The sequence below is a fragment of the Lycorma delicatula genome, chromosome 2, assembly GCF_047948215.1.
Source record: "Lycorma delicatula isolate Av1 chromosome 2, ASM4794821v1, whole genome shotgun sequence".
Taxonomy (NCBI): Eukaryota; Metazoa; Arthropoda; class Insecta; order Hemiptera; family Fulgoridae; genus Lycorma; species Lycorma delicatula.
This window is the reverse complement of record NC_134456.1, coordinates 129,490,371-129,511,759: the sequence shown is the minus strand read 5'-3', so window position 1 is coordinate 129,511,759 and position 21,389 is coordinate 129,490,371.

Genomic DNA, 21,389 nt, shown 5'->3' with positions numbered 1-21,389 from the left:
TCCTAAGATCAATTATTAAAATCATTAATTGATCTAACTGAACACTTTCCGCGTTACTTTTTCGTGAAATATTAATCAGAAATCTGTGAAAACCACATGTGCAGATTATTTTTAGACGAATAACCAGAAATTGGAATTTTTTCGCATACTTTTTAACAATTAAACACGTGAAAAATATGTGCAATATTTTTACTTGAAAATATGTTCAAAAAATAGTATTTTGTTTAAATGTTTATTTTTGTGAAACTAAAATTTTTTTTATAAAAAGTAAATGAAGTATTTTTAAATTATTTAATAGTAATTAATAATCTTAAATGATTTAAATTATAATCTTAAATTTTTAATTAGGTAACTAAATGACTGTTTCCCAGATATTTAAAATCTATAAAATAATGTATACGGCGTATCTGGTACAGATTTATTTAGACACAATCCGAATATAGTTGAGTATTAGTTCAAGCGTCGGTGTACATGTAACAAATTTCATAGATTAGCCGGCAGATTTATTAATGAATGCTTAACTAAAAATGATGACCAGAAAACGAAATGAAGACTCGACACTATTTTTTCCGTAGGAAGGGGGAAAATTTGTCTGAACTAAACGCCCAGCAGCCCGCACATACTGGGTGATGGGATTCACCGCCTATGCGATGGGACCCACTAAAAACCCACTCCCTTACGCAGGGTGGTGCTGGAATTGACATAAAGGCATAACATCAGCGCCACTTCTCATTCACACCAATATTTACATAACATATTCAGACACCATTAACACTCAATATTTACAATTAATAATATATGCAGCTCAGAATATATACACTATAGCTATGCCGACCTCAGACAACAGGAACACATCCCGCGGGAGCCAATGATGACGACATTGCCGAGGCATCCCCGCCACCCGCCCCAGAAGGCTGGCGACTTCTAAATCAGCTGATTTGGAAAGACGCGTTCACCACTAGACCAACCCGGTGGGTTACAGCCCCTGCGTCTGAAGCCATGACTCGACACCTGTAAATATTATTAAAAATTAAAAAAATAAAATACCAATACATTTCAAATTATAACTTGAAATTGGCATTTTCAAAAAAAATTATTATTTAGCTATTTCGTGTAAAAACAATTGTATATTTATTTAAAATCAACTTATTTCAGAAATTCTTTGACAAAAAGGTGTTATTCTAACAGATAATATTTTAACGGATGTTTTTGTGAAAATAATTTAGGTGTCAGAACTTATTCTTCCAATATTTATTTTTAGTTATTTTGTTTAATAAACAAATATTTACGGAAATCTAGAAATTATATCAATTAAAACACAAATTACGTACTGCTTTTAGTGGTAAAAATAAATTTAGATTCTTGACATTAAAAATTAACTCGTAAGCTACATAACTTATAATTCTGACATAAAAGTAATATATTTAAATACATTTTTGAAAGGATTAATTATCTTTTACCTCATATTTTCATTGTAAAATAAACAAGAAAATATATTCTGAATAATTTTATCTGTATCAGGATATGGTTCAACGTTTTAGCTGGTTTCATGTGAGTTTTATCAGAAACAATATAGCTTATCATTGTCAATGACAAGAAATAATGTCTAAAATATCAGAAGTATTGCCAAGAATAACAGGCATAACATAACATGCTTAATAAAAATAGGAAGGAATGAAGTAGTTTTCTGTTGTCTTCTTCAATGGCCAAATGTATTGTAAATATCAACGTGACAAGCCCACAGCGATTAAGTTTCTACTCAACCCTTCAAGAGACAGATTCATTTTGTTCAGTCTGTATAACCAACATCGCTATTTTCAGAGAAAAGAATTATGATTAGTTTTATTTGCACCTCAGATGCCTTACATTCGTCAGGGTCAAAAAAAGACTGACATATTGTAAAACAACAAATTAATGTACACATTTCTGAGAAGAAAAACATATACTTGTAAATCGCGCCTTTATTCAGTAGGAATATTCTACGCATAGAAATCGAAAATTTAGGTATAAAAAAAAAGAAAAAGTGGTTGATTTATACGCTGGTGTTTGAAATATACATTTACATTTTACATTTTTACGTTATTGTAATAAAATAAAATCTTTATCAGAAATCTACTGTAAAAAATTAACAATTTTTATTCATATTACTTTGCATTTTCACTAGCAATTCCCCCATAATTTTAACTTCTTCATTAAAATATGTTATACAGCAATACAGGGCATCATAAAATAAAAGTATTAATTATCATTCGCCGTATTCAATTTAATTAATTAAATCATCGCATAGTACAGTTTAATATAATTCTTAAATTTTTTCTCGACTAATAATTATTTTTACTAATATAGAATTTAGATTTCGTTCACTGTTGGTAATTTTTTTTCGGAAATCAACAAATTTTCACTTATCGTAAATGAAAAGTCTCGTTTTACGTAGTTTCTTCTGTCGTGTAACTGGCATCTAATAATGAAAACGAAATACGATGTAAAAGGATTAGATAAAACTGAAATTTAATTGTATAGAGAAGCCGGAAGCTAATGATGACTTATACTCTAAGAAATTAGTACTATTTATGTGTAGCTTGCTGTTGCTATCAGAGCTCTGAAAAGGTGATATGAATATTCAAAATCAATACAATCGTAATAATATTTTTAATTTGACTTATATAGTGGGTTTCTAATTAAAAATTCTCAATTCTATTCCTCAAAACATCCTTTAAATTAAGTTCGATTATAAAATCAATTTATGTTCTGAGAGTTATGGTTTATATAAACGTAAAAAACATTTCCTTAAACGATTAATAAGTTTCAGGTCGAACAATGTAACAGACCATTGGTATTTTTAATTTTATGTCTATTTTGTATATATTTTAAAATTACTGTAAATAGATTTATTTGAATTATTGTGCTCTATCAAACGGTATTAATGTGACGTTTCCTTACGCATTAATAAATGATACTTTTGAATTAACTAAATTTTATTCTTTTAAAGTGATTTTTAAGTACGGTACAGTTTTTAGGAGTTGATTGGTTTAAGCCGTTTGATCTCAAAAATACTTAGAATTTTTTTATTTTCACTAATACTTAATAAGTTAAGCTCGTTACTTAAAATCCATTAAAATAGAAAACCGAGAAAAGGATAAATCAATAAAAGTAAGAGCTAAAAAAGTCCACTGAAAGCTTCTAAGAACCTTTTTACACAACACAGTCCTCTTTAAGAGGAACGGAATTAAATTCACTAAAAAAAAAAATAACTAAGTATCAATGTAATTTTATTGCCTAATTCACCTATTGTTGGTATTCGGAGAAAAAGGCTACGTTTATTGTAAAATTGCCGTCTATTCTTCAGTAATTCAAAAAACGTACAATTCAATTCCTTAACATAGATTATAAATAGAAAAAATGTTAACATTTAATTTTTAATTTAAGAAGATTTAGTTTTAAATACAATCCTTTGATAACCGTAAAACAAAAATAAAATAAATTAAAAAAATAAATAAAATAACAAGAAAAAAAAAATATATACAAGAAAAAAAATCCAATTTTTAATGGTATCATGAAATTATATTTAAAATCGAGTAAATAGAGAAATATTAATCAGAAAAAAATGTATATATATTTTCTACAAATTTATTAATCTTTTATAATTGCTTTTATGAACACTTTGTTAAATAATTAATTTTTTGTAATGATGTTATGCGAATGGATTGGAATAAGAGAAATAGGTGTAACATTATAGTTTTAAAAAGGATCTAAAAATAACTTTTTTTCTATTAAACATTTTGATACCTATGACATAATATTTAATAAGGTTAAAAAAAATCCTATTACCATAGCTAAATATGTAGGATGTAAGATACAGTTCGTTAGATACAAATCTGACTATAGAATAACTATTATAAAAGCAACATACTGCATCACACTGCTTTTATTGCTGATAACAGAAATCATATTTTTCTCTAAAGGTGTTGTAAAGAGTTTCACTAATTAAAGATAAGTAATTAAACCAAATTACAATAATTCATTTAATTTTATTATTTAATTAAAGAATCTTAACTTAATAAATCTTAACTAGAATTCTATACAGAAAAATTGAGAGGAGAGTGGAGGACGTGTTAGGAGAAGACCAATTTGGTTTCAGGAAAAGTATAGGGACAAGGGAAGCAATTTTAGTCCTCAGATTAATAGGAGAAGGAAGATTAAAGAAAAACAAACCATCATACTTGGCGTTTATAGACCTAGAAAAGGCATTCGATAACGTAGACTGGAATAAAATGTTCAGCATTTAAAAAAAATTAGGGTTCAAATACAGAGATAGAAGAACAATTGCTAACATGTACAGGAACCAAACAGCAACAGTAACAATTGAAGAACATAAGAAAGAAGCCGTAATAAGAAAGGGAGTCCGACAAGGATGTTCCCTATCTCCGTTACTTTTTAATCTTTACATGGAACTAGCAGTTAATGATGTTAAAGAACAATTTATATTCGGAGTAACAGTACAAGGTGAAAAGATAAAGATGCTACGATTTGCTGATAATATAGTAATTCTAGCCGAGAGTAAAAAGGATTTAGAACAAACAATGAACGGCATAGATGAAGTCCTACGCAAGAACTATCGCATGAAAATAAACAAATACAAAACAAAAGTAATGAAATGTAGTAGAAATAACAAAGATGAACCACTGAATGTGAAAATAGGAGGACAAAAGATTATGGAGGTAGAAGAATTTTGTTATTTGGGAAGTAGAATTACTATAGATGGACGAAGCAGGAGCGATATAAAATGCCGAATAGCACAAGCGAAACGAGCCTTCAGTAAGAAATATAATTTGTTTACATCAAAAATTAATTTAAACGTCAGGAAAACATTTTTGAAAGTGTATGTTTGGAGTGTCGCTTTATATGGAAGTGAAACTTGGACGATCGGAGTATCTGAGAAGATTAGAAGCTTTTGAATAGGAGAATGTTAAAAATCAGATGGGTGGATAAAGTGACAAATGAAGAGGTATTGCGGCAAATAGATGAAGAAAGAAGCATTTGGAAAAATATAGTTAAAAGAAGAGACAGACTTATAGGCCACATACTAAGGCATCCTGGAATAGTCGCTTTAATATTGGAAGGACAGGTAGAAGGAAAAAATTATGTAGGCAGGCCACGTTTGGTATATGTAAAACAAATTGTTAGGGATGTAGGATGTAGAGGGTATACTGAAATGAAACGACTAGCACTAGATAGGGAATCTTGGAGAGCTGCATCAAACCAGTCAAATGACTGAAGACAAAAAAAAAAAAAATTAATGCAATAAATTTCGTTCATCTGGTTTAAAATGTTAACTTTTCGTAGATTCTTTAAACTTATAATGATTTATTTGTTATTTTGCAAAATTCGTTCGATTATACTCTACCGCTAGTGTCGTTATATTTTTTCCAATATGTAACTCATTTTTTTATGAGTTAAAAACATGAATAATCTAATAAGTTCCTAATCATTTCTCTGTTACTTGTATAATTTAATTCACTACTGAAATTTGTTTAAACATCAACAAAAAAAGCTTAAGGTATTCCGAATTAACTGGCTAACAGTTTATGCTCTCTTATTGTCCTCGTCCAATCAACCTCATTCAATGGTTTTGAATCAACCATTTTTCGGTAATCGGCCTGTTTAATTATAGTGTATTTTCACAATGAGAAAAAGTAAATTAAATTTGTTAATGTTACATCACTGTGTAAAATATTATTAATGAAATTATATTCCAAAAATAAAAAATATATAACAATATACTAATAATATTTTGTTTTTAACAGGGCTCCCATTCTCCCCTACGTAGAAGTGTGCTCATGCAATCAGATTAGAACATATGGTGGGGGAAAACTGTCCAAACAGAACAATTGTAAACCTATGCTGCACGAATTCAATTTATCAAATAGTAGAATAAATAACAAAAAAAACATAGAACTTGTGAGGGAGAAAATATAAAAAGTAGAAATACAACACAAATCGTAGAAAAAGACAAAGATTATCTTAATTCACAAGCTGACGATAACATTATTGAAGGCTCGGTAATTGAATTTTTAATTTTTTTCTGCTGGTACTAAAAAAGTCAATAGGTTCTGCAAACTCATTCAAAATTACAACACATCTTGCTACAAGACCTATCATCGAATTTTCTGTGCGGTAAAACTGCATGTAGTATCGAGGATTACCATAAGGCACTTTAACCCAATCTCGGAAACGAATCTTAGATGCGAGTTCAAAGACTTGTACAAGAAAAGTGCAGCGGCCTTTTTGTAGCACCCGTGCAAAGAATTTATTCTTAATTCACGACACAGTTCAATGTAAGTAGCAGGAGCAATAAAACTTCTATTGACAAGAATATGAAAAAATTCTTTTGAAGTGCTTCAATCTCGTCAATAGTATACGAGGTGCGACAATAAAGTAATGAGACTGATTTTTCTTTGCAAGATGTGGCAACCCTGCAGCTTGCGTAGCACACCATCTTTGACCTTGGTCTATAAGCTACTTCTAGTCCAAGCGGCACATTGATGCAACTGCTCAGTCGTGAGTTGTGCTGTAATAAGTGAACACTTGTTTGTGTCACATCACAGAAATGAAACCGCAAAATATTGCGCAACGATATGCCATTTCTTTTTGCGTTAAATCGGGTGAAAACGCGATGACAACTTATGGTAAGCTTCAGAAGGCTTTTAAAGAGTGGAGGTTATGTCAAGAGCTCAAGTTTTTCGGTGGCATAAAATTTTTAGTGAAGGCAGAACGAATGTTGAAGATGAAGACCGCAGTGGACGACCATCTACCTAATGGACAGATGTCAACTTGACCAGGATGCGTGAAATCGTACGATCTGATCGAAGATTATCCGTCAAAATGATTGCAGAAGAACTTAACATCAATCGAGAAACGGTTCGTCTATTAACTGAAGATCTTGGTATGAGAAAGATTTGTGCAAAAATGGTCCCCAAAAATCTCACACAGCAACAGCGAGAAACACGGAAAAATGTGGCAGCAGATCTGTTAGAGCAAACGGAAATCAATCCAGATTTGTTGAGCCGTGTTATCACTGGTGATGAAGGTTGGTTTTTTCAATACGATCCAGAGACAAAACGCCAAAATTCGCAATGGAGCTCAAAGGGATCACTCAGACCAAAAAAAGCTCGCAAAAGTGAAATGCATGCTTGTGTACTTCTTCGATTCCAAGGGAATTGTTCATAAAGAGTGGGTGCCTCCTGGACAAACAGTTAACCAATATTTCTACAAAGAAATTTTAGAAAGACTTCGTAAACGAGTTCTTCATGTCCGTGCCAACATTGCTGATAATTGGATTCTGCATCACGATAATGCGCCATCCCATACTGCTCTGTCAGTACAGCGATTTTTAACCTCAAAACAAATTTCAGTACTACCACAGCCACCTTATTCACCAGATATCGCTCCGAGCGACTTTTTTCTATTTCCAAGAGTCAAAATGGAGGTCAAGGGACACCATTTTCAAACAACACAAGATCTCCAAAAAGCTGTGAAAAGGGTCTTGGAGGACATTACAAAAAATGAGTTCCAGAAATGTTACCATCAATGGCAGAAGCGCTGGAATAAGTGTGTGCAATCAGTGGGGAACTACTTTGAGGAGACAACACTAAACATGACTAAAACGGTAAGCGACATTTTTTTTCACATCAGTCTCATTACTTTATTGTCGCACCTCTTATGTCCGACCGTAACTCCATATAATCAAGCAATACTCCAAAACAGGTTGAACAACCACTAGAAACAGACCGACTAGAGAGTAGTTGATCTCACAAAACCACCTCTAAATCTTTGAATTAGACCTAAGTTCCTTCTCGCCCGGTATATGATGTCGGTAATATACAGAGAAAAATAAAAGTTGTAAATCTATATTAATTCGTAAGTCCATGATACTATCTACTGTACTTATGAAACTGCTGCAACATATAATCATATTTAATTACAAGAGCCTTTCGGCTGTATGACATTACCACAGTCTTCCGTAGTTAAGTTGCATCATATTGTTTTCAGACCATTTTATAAAAAGGTCGATATCATGTTGAAGTATATTACGATCATGAAAATTATTAACTTCTGCACAAATCTTCAAAACATCAACGTATTTATCATATTTAATCATTTAAAATGAAGCTTTTACCAATAACAGCATCAATTTTTCAACGATTTTTATGAGATTTATGTAAATCTGGAAAAAAGAGTTATCCCATATAATCCCGATCTGTTTGTTCTGGCATCGTACAACAGGAAATTACAAAGGATACAAAAATAAAACGCTTTTAAAATAACACTTTTTGAGATATAAAAAAAGATGTTCTGTTTCCGTTAGTAAGTTCCAAATTGATTTATATATTGATGATATATAATTTTTTTTTTTAAATGTAGCAAGAATTAACGAAAAAAAAGATCGAAGTATTTTTTAAGTATATATGTTTTCTATTTTGGCAGATGGGTCTTTTCGAAAAATGAAAAGAGCTGATACCTTCAGTAATGCAGTTAGTTAATCCATGTTAAAGAATTAATAAAATCAAAAGGAACACTGATAATAATAATAATCAATAATTTAAATTGAAGATCTTAAAGAGGGACCAATTATAAAAACTCAAAGATCTTTAGGATGTCTGAAGTAGTTTTATTTAGCTGACACTCCTCAGACAATGCTTTCATTATTCTTGAGATAACAATGGTCATTAAGCTGTGTTACAGTCTACATCTTTAGCAAGCAACTGTTATTAATTAGAGAATAAAAACAAAAAATGTCTTTACCACTATCTACATAAATAAAACACAATTTTCTTTTTGTGAGTATCCTAATAACTCAAAAACTACATAACCGATTTCAATGAAAATTTCACAATTTATTATTACTTGTCCGGAAGTGTACATGTTATTAGTTCCATAATATTTAATCACAATAACTGTCTGACGAAGTCGATATTGACATTGACAACGATCGAAATCGACGCCAATCGATTTAGACGATATCTCTCGATATGTACAATGACATTAAATTTAATAAAAGAAGTTTTAGGTTAGTTATTCAGACGATTTTTTTAATGTTTTATATGGTAGTGAAATTGATGAGGTTATTAAAATTCTGGCAATAGTGAAGCATTGCCCGGTCCACTAGTTAATAATTTTTAGTCAAGTAATGTTTAATTGAAATATTTCCTAATTTTATGAAAAATTTAATAATTTTTACTTCCTTGTACGAAGTAAAGGAAGTATTGTGATCGCGAAAAATTTTGGTTTTCAGATTTCAACGGAAATATACTTTTTGACCATCCCTGAATCCGTTTTGACTACTTTCGGCGTGACGTCTGTACGTATCTCGTATAACTCAAAAACGATTAGCAGTAGGATGTTGAAATTTTGGATTTAGGACTGTTGTAACATTTAGTTGTACCCCTCCCTTTTTGATTGCAATCGACTGGATCAAAAGTGTCCAAAATTCCCCAAAAATTGGGTTCTTGGATTTTTTCTTAACTGCAATAATAAGCCCTCATTGACTTGTCAACGATATATCATAAGTGGTATTTATTATCATTGGTTCCAAAGTCATAGCCAAATAAAATTTTAATTAATGAAATATTTTGATCTTACAAGGGGAAGGCATATCGGTTCGAATTCGATTTCATCTCCTTTTTTTTCTTTTTTCACTTTTTTTTCTTAAATTTAAATATATACATTTATTAATAATTATTAAATCTGTAAAAAAATTACAATAAGTAATAATTCAATAACAAAAAAAAAAAAAAAAAATATCAGAAGTTATTAATGAAATAAACTTTTATGTACTTTTAATTTTAAAAAGATGTGTATATGAAATCTAATAGGCGTACAAAGAAGTCATGTGGTGTCCACATCAAATTTTTTTATATATATATTTTTTTTATTAGTATAATTTATAAGAATATATTAATGCATTCTTATTTTATTATTAATATAAAAACAGATGAATTTGTAAATAACAGTTAACGGCATCAAACAGTTTATAAGCTCAAAATAGCGACTTTATTTATACAATTGTTATAAAATATAATTTAATGATCGTGAAATCTATGACAGTAGTGAACGTCGTGTATTATTTATTCTTAATAAAACTAAGTTCAGCGAGTACAGCATTGTTTGTTGTACATATTACTGTTGTATTAGAGTTCGTCATTTCATTATTCTTACGGCTGGATCTTCTTTCGTCATAAGAGATATTTAATTTCAGCTGTAATTAAAAGTTTAAGGTAAAACTAAAATTAAAATAATATTACATTTAGCTTATTAATGGGCAGCTGAGACTATAAAACATCAGTCAAGTAGTATGTGTTGGTAGATACTTTACGGATGCAAAACTTTATGTACCCCGTTTCCTCTTAACAACTGACGTGATCTTTTTCTTAAGAGATGTTTTATCATTTTAACTTATGATATTTTTTCCACCTTATTATAAAGTGAAATCTTTAAGTCTTATTTTTTGTTTTTATTGGAATAAGCAATTACTTAACTAGATTATTAAAAAACAAACTGGAATATACTTCATCATAAAAAGACATATCGCACAAGTGGATATTAAACCCGTTCGTTCTAAGTCAGGACTAAAAAATTTTCATTAATCTAATCAGGAAGAAGTAATGGTGTTATTACGGATTCCACGTGCAAAGATACAACAAAAGACATATTTGCGAGTATATATTAATAATTGCAATTGTAGTATGTGAACCATATACAGTTCTAGTGATGCTAGATTCTGTAGAGAGAAAATTGTTGAAACATAAGGAAATGATAATAACGCGAAACTATCTAAGTGAATAATTAATTATTAACGGCAAAATATTTAGCAAATATTAGCTTGAATCAAAACACCCGGTTAAATTGTACATCAATATACCTACTGAAGTACTTTATATTATACGTAAAATAAAGTAATATTAATTTCAAAATGATAAGATATGGTGAATTGTTTTAGATCGATGATGTTATAAACAAAAGAATTTTAATTTATTAAATTCTACGAAATTACTACGTTAACACGAAATTCAAGTTCATGTAATACTATAGTTAGACAGTGTAGTAGTAGTAACAGCAACTTAATTATGTCTTAATATACTATGTAATAACTGCAGTTCTTCCGCTTTGTAGAGCATAAGTTGAAATTAAATTTAAGTGTATGCTTATTAGATTAATTTGAACGCTTTTGTCACCGAGAAGAAGGCAACAAACATTACAGAGTCTGATTACATTTAATAAAATTACTCAGAAGCTATTCTATACATAAAAAATATATTTACGAATAAAATCCGAGTTGAGGGAGTGGTTCTACTTGTATACTTCCGCCTACAAATGCCACGGACCAATCAGCTTGCTGAAACTTTTCGTCTGAACATAAATAATCAGATAATTTCTTCAATATTTCTCGTTAATTGCAAAATTATACTATTACTTCTGTAAAAGAATTAAAAGTAATTAATTAATTATAAGTTCATGAAAAAAATAATTGATGTTCGTTGTAAAAGTAGCCAACTATTTTCTATATTAATACAAGTTAAGATCAGTTCATTGAGGGAAGCCTCATACTTTTCATTTTTTTTTTTTTTTGGATGCAAATTTGTTAGTATTAATTCAATATTTTAACAGCTTGTAGACATTTTAAAATTAATCCTTGCTGCTTGGGTAAAACATTTTAATTATTAGTTCGACTTATTATGGCTGTTTTTAAACCTCATAGCTTTTTTTTAAAACTCATTCAAAATTATTAATATAAAAACTAATATTATAAACTAACTGTTCTCTAAAATAACCATCTATTCGAGTATAACGTTTGTTAGCTTAATTTTTGAAGTGAGGCCTCAGCCTCTGCATCAGCATCAACTTCAAAATCACCCATGTTGTGAAGATTTATAGTATTATCATTTATGCTTAAATAATGATATCGACTCAGGAACGATCAATCTAAACCTGGGAAAACCCGATTTACTATAAGTAGTATTATAACTATAATATCTTGTAAAGAAGATATGCAATTCACCTTGAATTTAAAAAAAAACCTTTATTAGTACATTATGGCGGACGTTATATATTCACAGACTGCGTCCTTATAACGGTTAGAAAATCAACACCTCATGGGTCGTGACCATACCATATGAACTGCAGTTTATCAATGGATTAACAATAATTACCACTTAATTCGGTTCATACTATTCTCAGCCAAAGCTTTAATCGTAAGGGCATAAACAATACACGGAATTCACGTAGGTGGTCTGAAGAAAATCCACATGCTGTAATTGTATCAAATTTCCAGCAACGATTTTCGGAGAACGTTTGGCCTGGTCCGATCGACAACCAATTAATAGGCCCTTTCATACTAAAACAACGTGTCACGGGGAGAAATTATCTAGAATTTTTAAATAATGAATTTCTTACGGTACTTGTACTCACTGGTGAAATGGATTGAAATGTACTATAACTTTACGGAGCACCAACACATTTCATGAATGGAGTAAGGCAATCCTTAGATGAAAAGTTTACTGACAAATGGATTGGATGTAAAGGGTCAGTAAATTGGCTACTTAGATCACCGGATCTCTCTCCGTTAGGACAAACGCGCACTATGCGGCTGCGGTCATGGCCAGTGGCCGGTCGTTGTGTATTTATATAACCGCTTGAAACGGCAAAGAAAAGTGTATTAGGTACATTCCATTACGAAGTGGTTTTACAAAGGGCATATTTTACAATTGTTTTTGTGATCTGCGTCAACATGATAAATATTTTTGAATTTCACAAGAATATTAGTCAAGAGTTTTGATGATTTATTAAATACAATCGCAGACAATGTAGAAGGTATAGACACATCATTGCGTCTGTATATAGCGAATTCTTGTTGGAATATTCATCGGAAGACACATCCCATGAACTTGGTCTTTTTTCAACTTCAGAACTGAATATTTCTGTATCGAAATTAATTTCCGGCATTATATCAATATTTTTAAGAAAAGTAAAGAGAAAAAAACGAATTTGAAAAAGGTACATTTACACTTTTTTTCTAAATCACGCACTAAAATACAATTTTATATACGTTTGCACAAAACTGAACAGGACGCTGTCTGATCGCATACTGGGCGCCTGGCGTGCATGTTGTCCCATTACAATTAATACAAATCTTGGGCGGTAGGTCGCGGCGGCTACGACAAACCTCTGGTCGCACCGGCCACGTGCGCGTTCATTCATAAGAGTTCCATATAAATTGGCTGCTTCAGGCCGTGGCCGCAGCCGCGTAAGTGCGCGTTTGCCCTCAGATTATGCCATTAGATGGGGATCGATGAAATGCGAGACATAAAACCAAAAGTAGATACACGTGAACTGATCACTCGCATTCTCACTGCTGATGCCCTCATCAAGGAATATTTAATATCCGGGCCCCTTACACCCTTAAAAAAACAACACCCTTAAAAAAATAATATCAGTGTTCTAATATATACGTGTGTTAAATATTTTCGTGTTTTTAAATAAAATGTAAGGATCCTTTAAATCCACACCTATGACGAACCTTGATTTATACAGTTTTTACTTCCTTGTACGTAGAAAAGGAAGTATTATGATTGCGAAAAATGTCGGTTTTCAGATTTCAACGGAAGTATTCATTTGACCATCCATGAATCCATTTTGACTAGTTTCGTGACGTCTGAACGTAGTATGTATCTCCCATAACTCAAAAACGATTAGCTGTAAGTTGTTGAAATTTTGGATTTAAAACTGTTGTAACATCTAGTTGTGCACCTTTCTTTTGATTGCAATCGACTGGACCAAAAATGTCCAAAAAAGCTCAAAATCCAAAAGATTTGGATCTTGGACTTTTTCTTAACTGCAGTAATTATGTCCTCATTAAGAGCTTTCCACCGATTTATCATAAGTGGTACTTATTTTCATTAGTTCCAGAGTTATAGCCAAATACAATTTTAATTAATGAAATATTTGGTTCTTACAAGGGGAAGACACATCGGTTTGAATCAGTCTTCATCTCCTTCTTTTATTTTTTTAATTTAAATGTATTGATTTATTAATAATTATTACTCCCTGATGGTAAACAAATTTTTACAGTAAATAATAATAATTCAATAAAAATAAAAAAATATGAAAAAATATCCGGTGTTATTAGCGAAATATAAATTTATGTACATTTCATTATAAAATGATGTGTATATGTAATTTAATAGGCGTACAGGGAAGTCATGTAGTCATGTAGTAGTAGTAGTGGTGGTAGTCATGTAGTGTTCAGATCAGATTTTTTAAGAATGTGACGAGAGTTAATGACTGCAGAAGTTTATATGCCCACATAACAAAAAAAAGTAATAATAATAACAATAACAATAAATTAACAAAATAAAAATTGATTTTTATTTCTCTTTCACACACACACACACGCGCGCGCGCACACACACACACACAAATATATAAATATCTTAAAATATATTTTTTAAGATATAAATTTTTTGTTGATTTAGCAATTTGTTTTTTCATAAACAGTTATTTAATTAAGATTCAAAGATTATTCAGTTAAAATTAACATTTTATGCTGAAAATATTGTACATTTAATAACTTTAAAAAATAATCGGTCTTCATTGTATCCTCTTGTCATTCCCTATTAGACATAGGATCCACAGAACTTCCTACAAATCTCTTCTTTCATCTCTAATTTGGAAATACTAATCTTAAATTTGGAAAATTACCATCCTTTTTATGCGACTTAAAAACAGTGAGAAGCACGGCCTCCAAGATGAAATAGTAGCCTCTTTATTTTTATTCTCAAAAGTTGTGGGTAATGTCCAGTAAACTTTGGCATTTTTCACAACCAAAAAATTTCATAATCATATTTCCACAAGCAAAGCTTTACGACGGGGAATTACTTATAAGATCAAGAACTATAAGTAGAATAATTAAAAAAATTAGGAAGCACCTTATTTTCTTATTTGGGATATATTTTTGCATATTTAGATAGTTCCGAGCTATTGAAAAACTTGTTCATATTAAAGCAAAACAATAAATTAAAATATCTAGCAGCTACATCTGGAAACGATGCTAAAAACATATTTAGAGTTGATAAGATAGGAACGCAAATGTATTAAAAAAATCTAAGGTGTTAGATAATTTTTTAACAACGAGTTGTCAACAAAATTTGGCTATATAAAGTCATTATACTGGGTTTATCGCAGTATATGTGGGTATTTACGTAATTTGTGGATAAATATGAACTCCTAAATAATAAATATATCGATTTGGATATATATTCATACTCGTAATATTAAATAGAGAGGGAGGGTTCATATGCACTAGTAAATGCAAAAAAAGAATTTTCACTTAATAATGTAACATTAGCAGATGATTATGATGACGATTGGTAGGATGTTTCTATATATTTGAATTTGAGCATATGTCCTCCTTCAAAGAATTCTGTTCCCTGCTTTTATTTTCATTCTGCCATATAAAATCTTGATATAGTGTAGCAGCCGGTGCTCTTTCATATTTCTTCCACCCTTTTTTTTTTGTATCAAAATATCTTTCTTTCTTCTACTGGATTCCGAGCCAGTGATCTATATCTAATTCAATTTTATAAATAACTCATATTTTATTCTGTAATTGGTTGGGTCGCCCAAAAATAGGTAAATAATTGCTAATATAACTCTAAAAAAAGTGGTAGATCATTAAAAAAGTATTTAATAAGCAAATCGGTGTAATCGAATAAAAGATTTATGTTTTTGTACGGTTGAAGAGTGTGGGCTGTTTGGAACATATTTTCTAAAAAAAAGTAAAATAAAACATTATTATGCATTACAATATAAATTAAACATAATAAAACATTATTATGCAGGACAAAAGTAAAATAAAACATTAATGTGCAGTTTCTTCTGCACATTAATATTTGAATATCAAACTATTCTTTAAATTTATCTAAGAGATAACATTTAAATAAAATTTCTTGTAGTAAATTAGAACTAAAAAAAAAACCAAGGTAAAACAAGGGTGGACTGCTTTGCGAATAACAAATATAATAAAGTTAAATTTAATATTTCCAACATTTCATGAAGAACGCCAATTACTACAATTTTAGGAATACAGTTATCGAGAAATACAGAGTAAAAAGGGTTGGATGTAAAAGAAATAAAAAAATTCAATTTCAGCTAACCGTACATAAAATAAACGATGGAGTGTCTAGCTCGTGAGATCCTCTTTAATTTAATTCTAAGGAGAAAAACAAAATAAATGTTTTTCATTAATATTAATTATGTTTTGATAACATTATGATCATTGATTTTCTTTTAAATGAATTTTTAATTTGTAGTATGAATATTAGAAAAATTATACATTAAAATAACGACGTATCTATTCTTTTTTTATTTACTGTAACGTATGCTAATAAATTAAATTAGCAATTCAATAATATAACTTACTGAATTAGTAATTTTTTAGTAACTGAAGCAATACATCATAAAAACACAAATATAAAATCTTTCTTTGACTCATAAATCGTTTATTTACAATCGGTTCCGATTAAGGAACCATAAAAAACTGCATTGCATAAAGCACCTGAAGAGGAGTGTGCAGCGAAAACCCTCAATAAAACATACGTATATAAATGAAGATATATAAAAATAAACAAAAACACTAAAAAGTCTACATAAATAAGCAAAAATATGCATCACAAAAATTAAAGAGATCACAATAGCTGAGAGAAAAAACAAACCAAAAAAGAATTCAACAACATCTATTTAAACAATACATAGAGATAAACAAAATAGCAGGATAACAAAATTACGGAAAGAAATAAAAGGGGGCTAGGCTCCTCACTAAGGCACAGTAAAGATGTTTACCACATATCTGACACAAAACCAGTTCAAGTGTCAGTCAGATATCCCAAGTCCAGCACGTGTTGGCGTTTCAGTCACCGCACATCTTTACTGTCGTTCAGGTAATTGACTGCCAGAAAGTTCACATGACTGTTTAACTGCTGTCTGTAACTTAAACCGAATCGTTTGATCTCCAGTTTTAGAAACACCTTATATTATCAAACGTTTATTGGAGAACCATAGATGGGAATTCCTACTTATCAACCAATAAAGCCTAGTATATTTGGTGTTCAGTTGCTTCCTTTTCTCTTTCACGTGATACTTTCACGATAAACGACGATTAAGGTAGTGAACCCGGTCAAAGTGCGTGATGACGACCCCGTTCAGGTAGACTTCGGGACAGTCACCCTCCTCAACGCAAACGTATTATGATTTGACCTTATTCGGATTCGTCGTGTGGACGAAATGTCTTGCTAAGACGTGCAGCAAACAGGTCTGATTTTTGTTTGTTGCTCTTGATCCGTGACCCATCAGACACTTACAATGCAGAAAGTGATGGTTTATATCGTTGAAGATCCCTCGTGGATCAGAGTGCCTCCTTCTCTATCTAAGTGGGAAAAATTCTCCATATAATATTTGGAAGTCTCATTCCTAATTGTTCTCAGTAGTTTTTCTAACCTCATTGAATTCAGGGCAGGCAGCCCTGTATTCTCTTTTCGGGTCTTCTATAACATTTCCACTTTCTCCTAAGTCGCATCTTTGTATTAAGTTCCATTAATCCATTAATGTCTATCGGAGAGTCTGTGCCTTTCCTCCCCTCATCTATCTTCTTAGGCGTTGATTGTCAGGCTCTCTATCACATGATCAGCGTCAAATAGTAAGTTATAATTGACGTCATCATAACATATCAATGGAATCGGTTCGACTTGCTTCTCTTCAATACAGCTCTGATATGAGTTCCTGTCCGATCTGTTGGTGTGAAGGATAAGTGACTCCCCCTTTTTAATCGCCGTCGTACTAAAGTTGAGTAGAACAGGAGAATGGTCAGAAGTTGAATCGTACTTATTTCGAACCGAGGTGTTTAAAGAAGACATACCTGAAATGACGTAGAAATCTAGTAAGTCCTGTATTTTAGTCGGGTCTGTAGGCCAGTAAGTAGGCTGTAACCGCGAGACCACGTTGGGATTTAGATTTAGGTCTCTTGAATGAGTAAGCTTATTAGGTTTCCTATTTGTTTGACTAAAACTTCTACATCCTAGCAAAGTTTCTCCAGTTATCCACACCCCTCATCGCCATAGCAATGTCCAACCGCCGAAGAAGATGATCCAGGGGAGTTCTGGAATCGGCACCCAAAATCCTAGTCGTTCCTCGCCTCAGGAAAGGGAAATTGGCAGTACGTGAATCAAAACCAGATCTACCGCTGATCTATAAGTTTGGTTGGAGCATTATTTGCAGAATCATTCACTTTTTGTCTCTGTTTCTGTCTAAGATATCCGTATATATTCTGAAACCCTTGTATTTGGTTCTGTCCTTACCTGTATAGTCCGCTCTTTTATGGCTTCCGCTCACTTCACGCAGCGGACAGGTCACATGCAATTTTTTTTGTTTGGCCGTACTGCTGGCAGCGCATTCGCTGAGATAAATCTGGGGGTCTTATTGGTGCTTCAAATGAAACACTGCAATTAGCTACATACTTCAAGTTAAAGATATCTCTTTTGTTTTCTTGGGGCTCGAGGTTTACAAAAAACCGTCGATTTCCGATCCTTGGTTATTCAATGGTGTGTATTCACTATGGTTCTAACCCTATGACCATGCCCCTCTACCTTCTTCTTGATCAGATCCATTGGGATGGAATAGTACATGTTCCTGACAACAACGCGAAAGGGTGTCCTTTCTTGTGAACGTATGTCCAATTAATCCTTGCTTTAAAACTAAGTCTATAATCTTTTTGTACACCTCAATATCCTTTGAAACAATTCGAAGTTTCCGCACATTGTAATCGCCCTTTTTTACAACTATTTACACTTGTCTACAATTCTCAGAACAATAGGCAGAGGTCTGTTACTTTTCATCTGGCTCACATAGATGCTGGTGTTCTACACTGGAAGGTAGTCAAACCTATTCGACAAAGATAAATTATTAGTCATTCTCGGAGGTCTGTGGCACTCTAGATCTTTGAGGTTCAGGTACAGTCCGTCATGGAACGGAATCTGGTTGAGATTCCATAATTTCACCCTTGCTATCGCTATTTGTCCCCTAGTTAAATTGCCAGCAATGTAATCTCTAATTAACTTCCTGCGAGTTAGCCTGCTTGGTTGCCTGCTTGATGACACCAGGGATCACGTTTTCGAGAGGGTAGTAAACAATTCCCACAAGACGTACTCTCATTATCATCGTTTAGATAAAGTGACAGCCGATCGATATTTACATTCTTCAGTAGGCGACTAATGGTTATATTAAAAAGAGAGGCGCTAAAATGATGGATGAGAATGTACCTTATAAAAAATATATCTAATCCACAGTAGGTCCACAATAATCTTGTACACAACACTTTTTTTTAAATATCAAATTAACAACAGCACTCAAATAAACACAACAATACCCGAACGTAAAAGCTGCCTATTCGAAATTAAAATTTAATTTCAAATTAATTTTATTCTTGTGGAAAATAGCAGTTTATTGTCAAAAAAAAAGTTCTCGCATGTCCAGTATTTTATTTCTGAGAGAACTTTCGATGCTTTATTTTTAAAATTTCGGCCTTCTACCGTAATGTCATCAATTTTTATGTAAAAAGAAAATGAACTCTCCAAGTCGAATCTAGAACTAATCCTCAAAATTCAATTTCATTAAAATTATTGTCTTTAAAAGATTTCACCCTTTAAATTTTTCGTGGGAATACCTTTTCTTCATTGGATCACCCTTGGATTCTGTTTCGTGTTTGTGTATTTGTTAGAGCGTTAATAATTACAAATTATAATAATTCATGTACGCTAAAGGTATTCAAGTCTAAAGGTATTCAGTCTAAAGTACTGGAATACATGTTATAATTATAAGCAATTAATGATAAAATAATTATAAATTCGATAATTGAATATTAGTACTAAAATTATATCTGATATTCACACAATAACAATGTACGTGTAATTAATATTCAATAAATAATTGACCCAATAATTATAAAATAAATATTTGTAATTAGTTGTTTTATAATAAGTTGTTTGTTTTATTCAATTAATAATTAATATATCGATATAATAATAAACGGGAACAGTGAAAAGCATCCATTTTCATAAATAAGTAAATGTAGTTAAACTTCGGGACAGTAAACTTTAATAAAGCTGTCCTCAAATATTACGGTTGATTTTGCTCGCATTATAGCAGAATTAAAATTTCCATATTAATATAATAATTAATATGTCCCATTTTGTAATTATATATATTTTAATAACGGCCAATTTTGTTATTAATATTTGTAATCGATTGGATATTTTACACCAAAATTGATCTGTAGGCCCATTTTGATATTTACTTAATATAATACCCGTTGAATTTGTACGGATAAATAATAGGTTACATGATATGTACCAGCATTGAAAACAAATAATCAGGTGTTGTATGTGTGTGTAGTGCTCTTTGTTTTATGTTCGTAAAACAAGATAATTTTCCCTAAGGCATGGTGCCTTGCACAAGTTCATATCCAGTCTCCTCTGGTTTCATATAAATGTTTGAATTTTGGATAGTAATCATTAACTTTTAGATGTCTATAATTTGTAATCTTCTCTGGAGGCTCTTCTTTACATTTTCTACGATTCCTTCTAGCAAGGTTTGAATCAGTCTTCTAAATTAAAATAACCTACCCAATTAACTTAATTAGCCTGATCTGAATTATTTTGATTAAACTTCTATTTACCTTTTCTCATTTCATTACTAAAAAAATAAAAATAGCACTAGCTTTGTTTCATTTTAACTTTTTGCATTCTTTTTAACCGTAGCTGAGTACCTACACTGTTTTACTGACTAAATTCTTCCATCACTGGTTTACTGCTTCTCTCCTTCCAACTTTTATTTTCTTAAAATTCATTTTCTTTCCGTATTCTGTCATAATGTCTTCTAATTTTGAAATCCTGTGTTCACCTCCTGAAAAGAGCATTTCATCTAAGAACCATATACAGTTCAAACCCATCCTCTTTTGGTGATCCGTTTGTACTTTTCTATGGAATTTTTGATCATATCTTCTTCATAAATATTAAATGCGATTGGGCATAAGCAGCATTCTTGCTTTACTCTTCTTAGCTCAGATCACTTGATTTGTGCAATCCCTAAAATTTAATTTTTTTCTAATTAAAGTGGAGCTTTATCTTTTATTTTTCCAATCTACTCTTTGACTTTTCAATATTTCCATAAGTTTATCCCATTTGGTGAGATCGAACGCATTTTACTTTACCTTTACGGTACCACACTTATTACTGTACCTCTAATTTTGGATATTATTCATCTAAGTAAACTTTCATAAGAAAAAA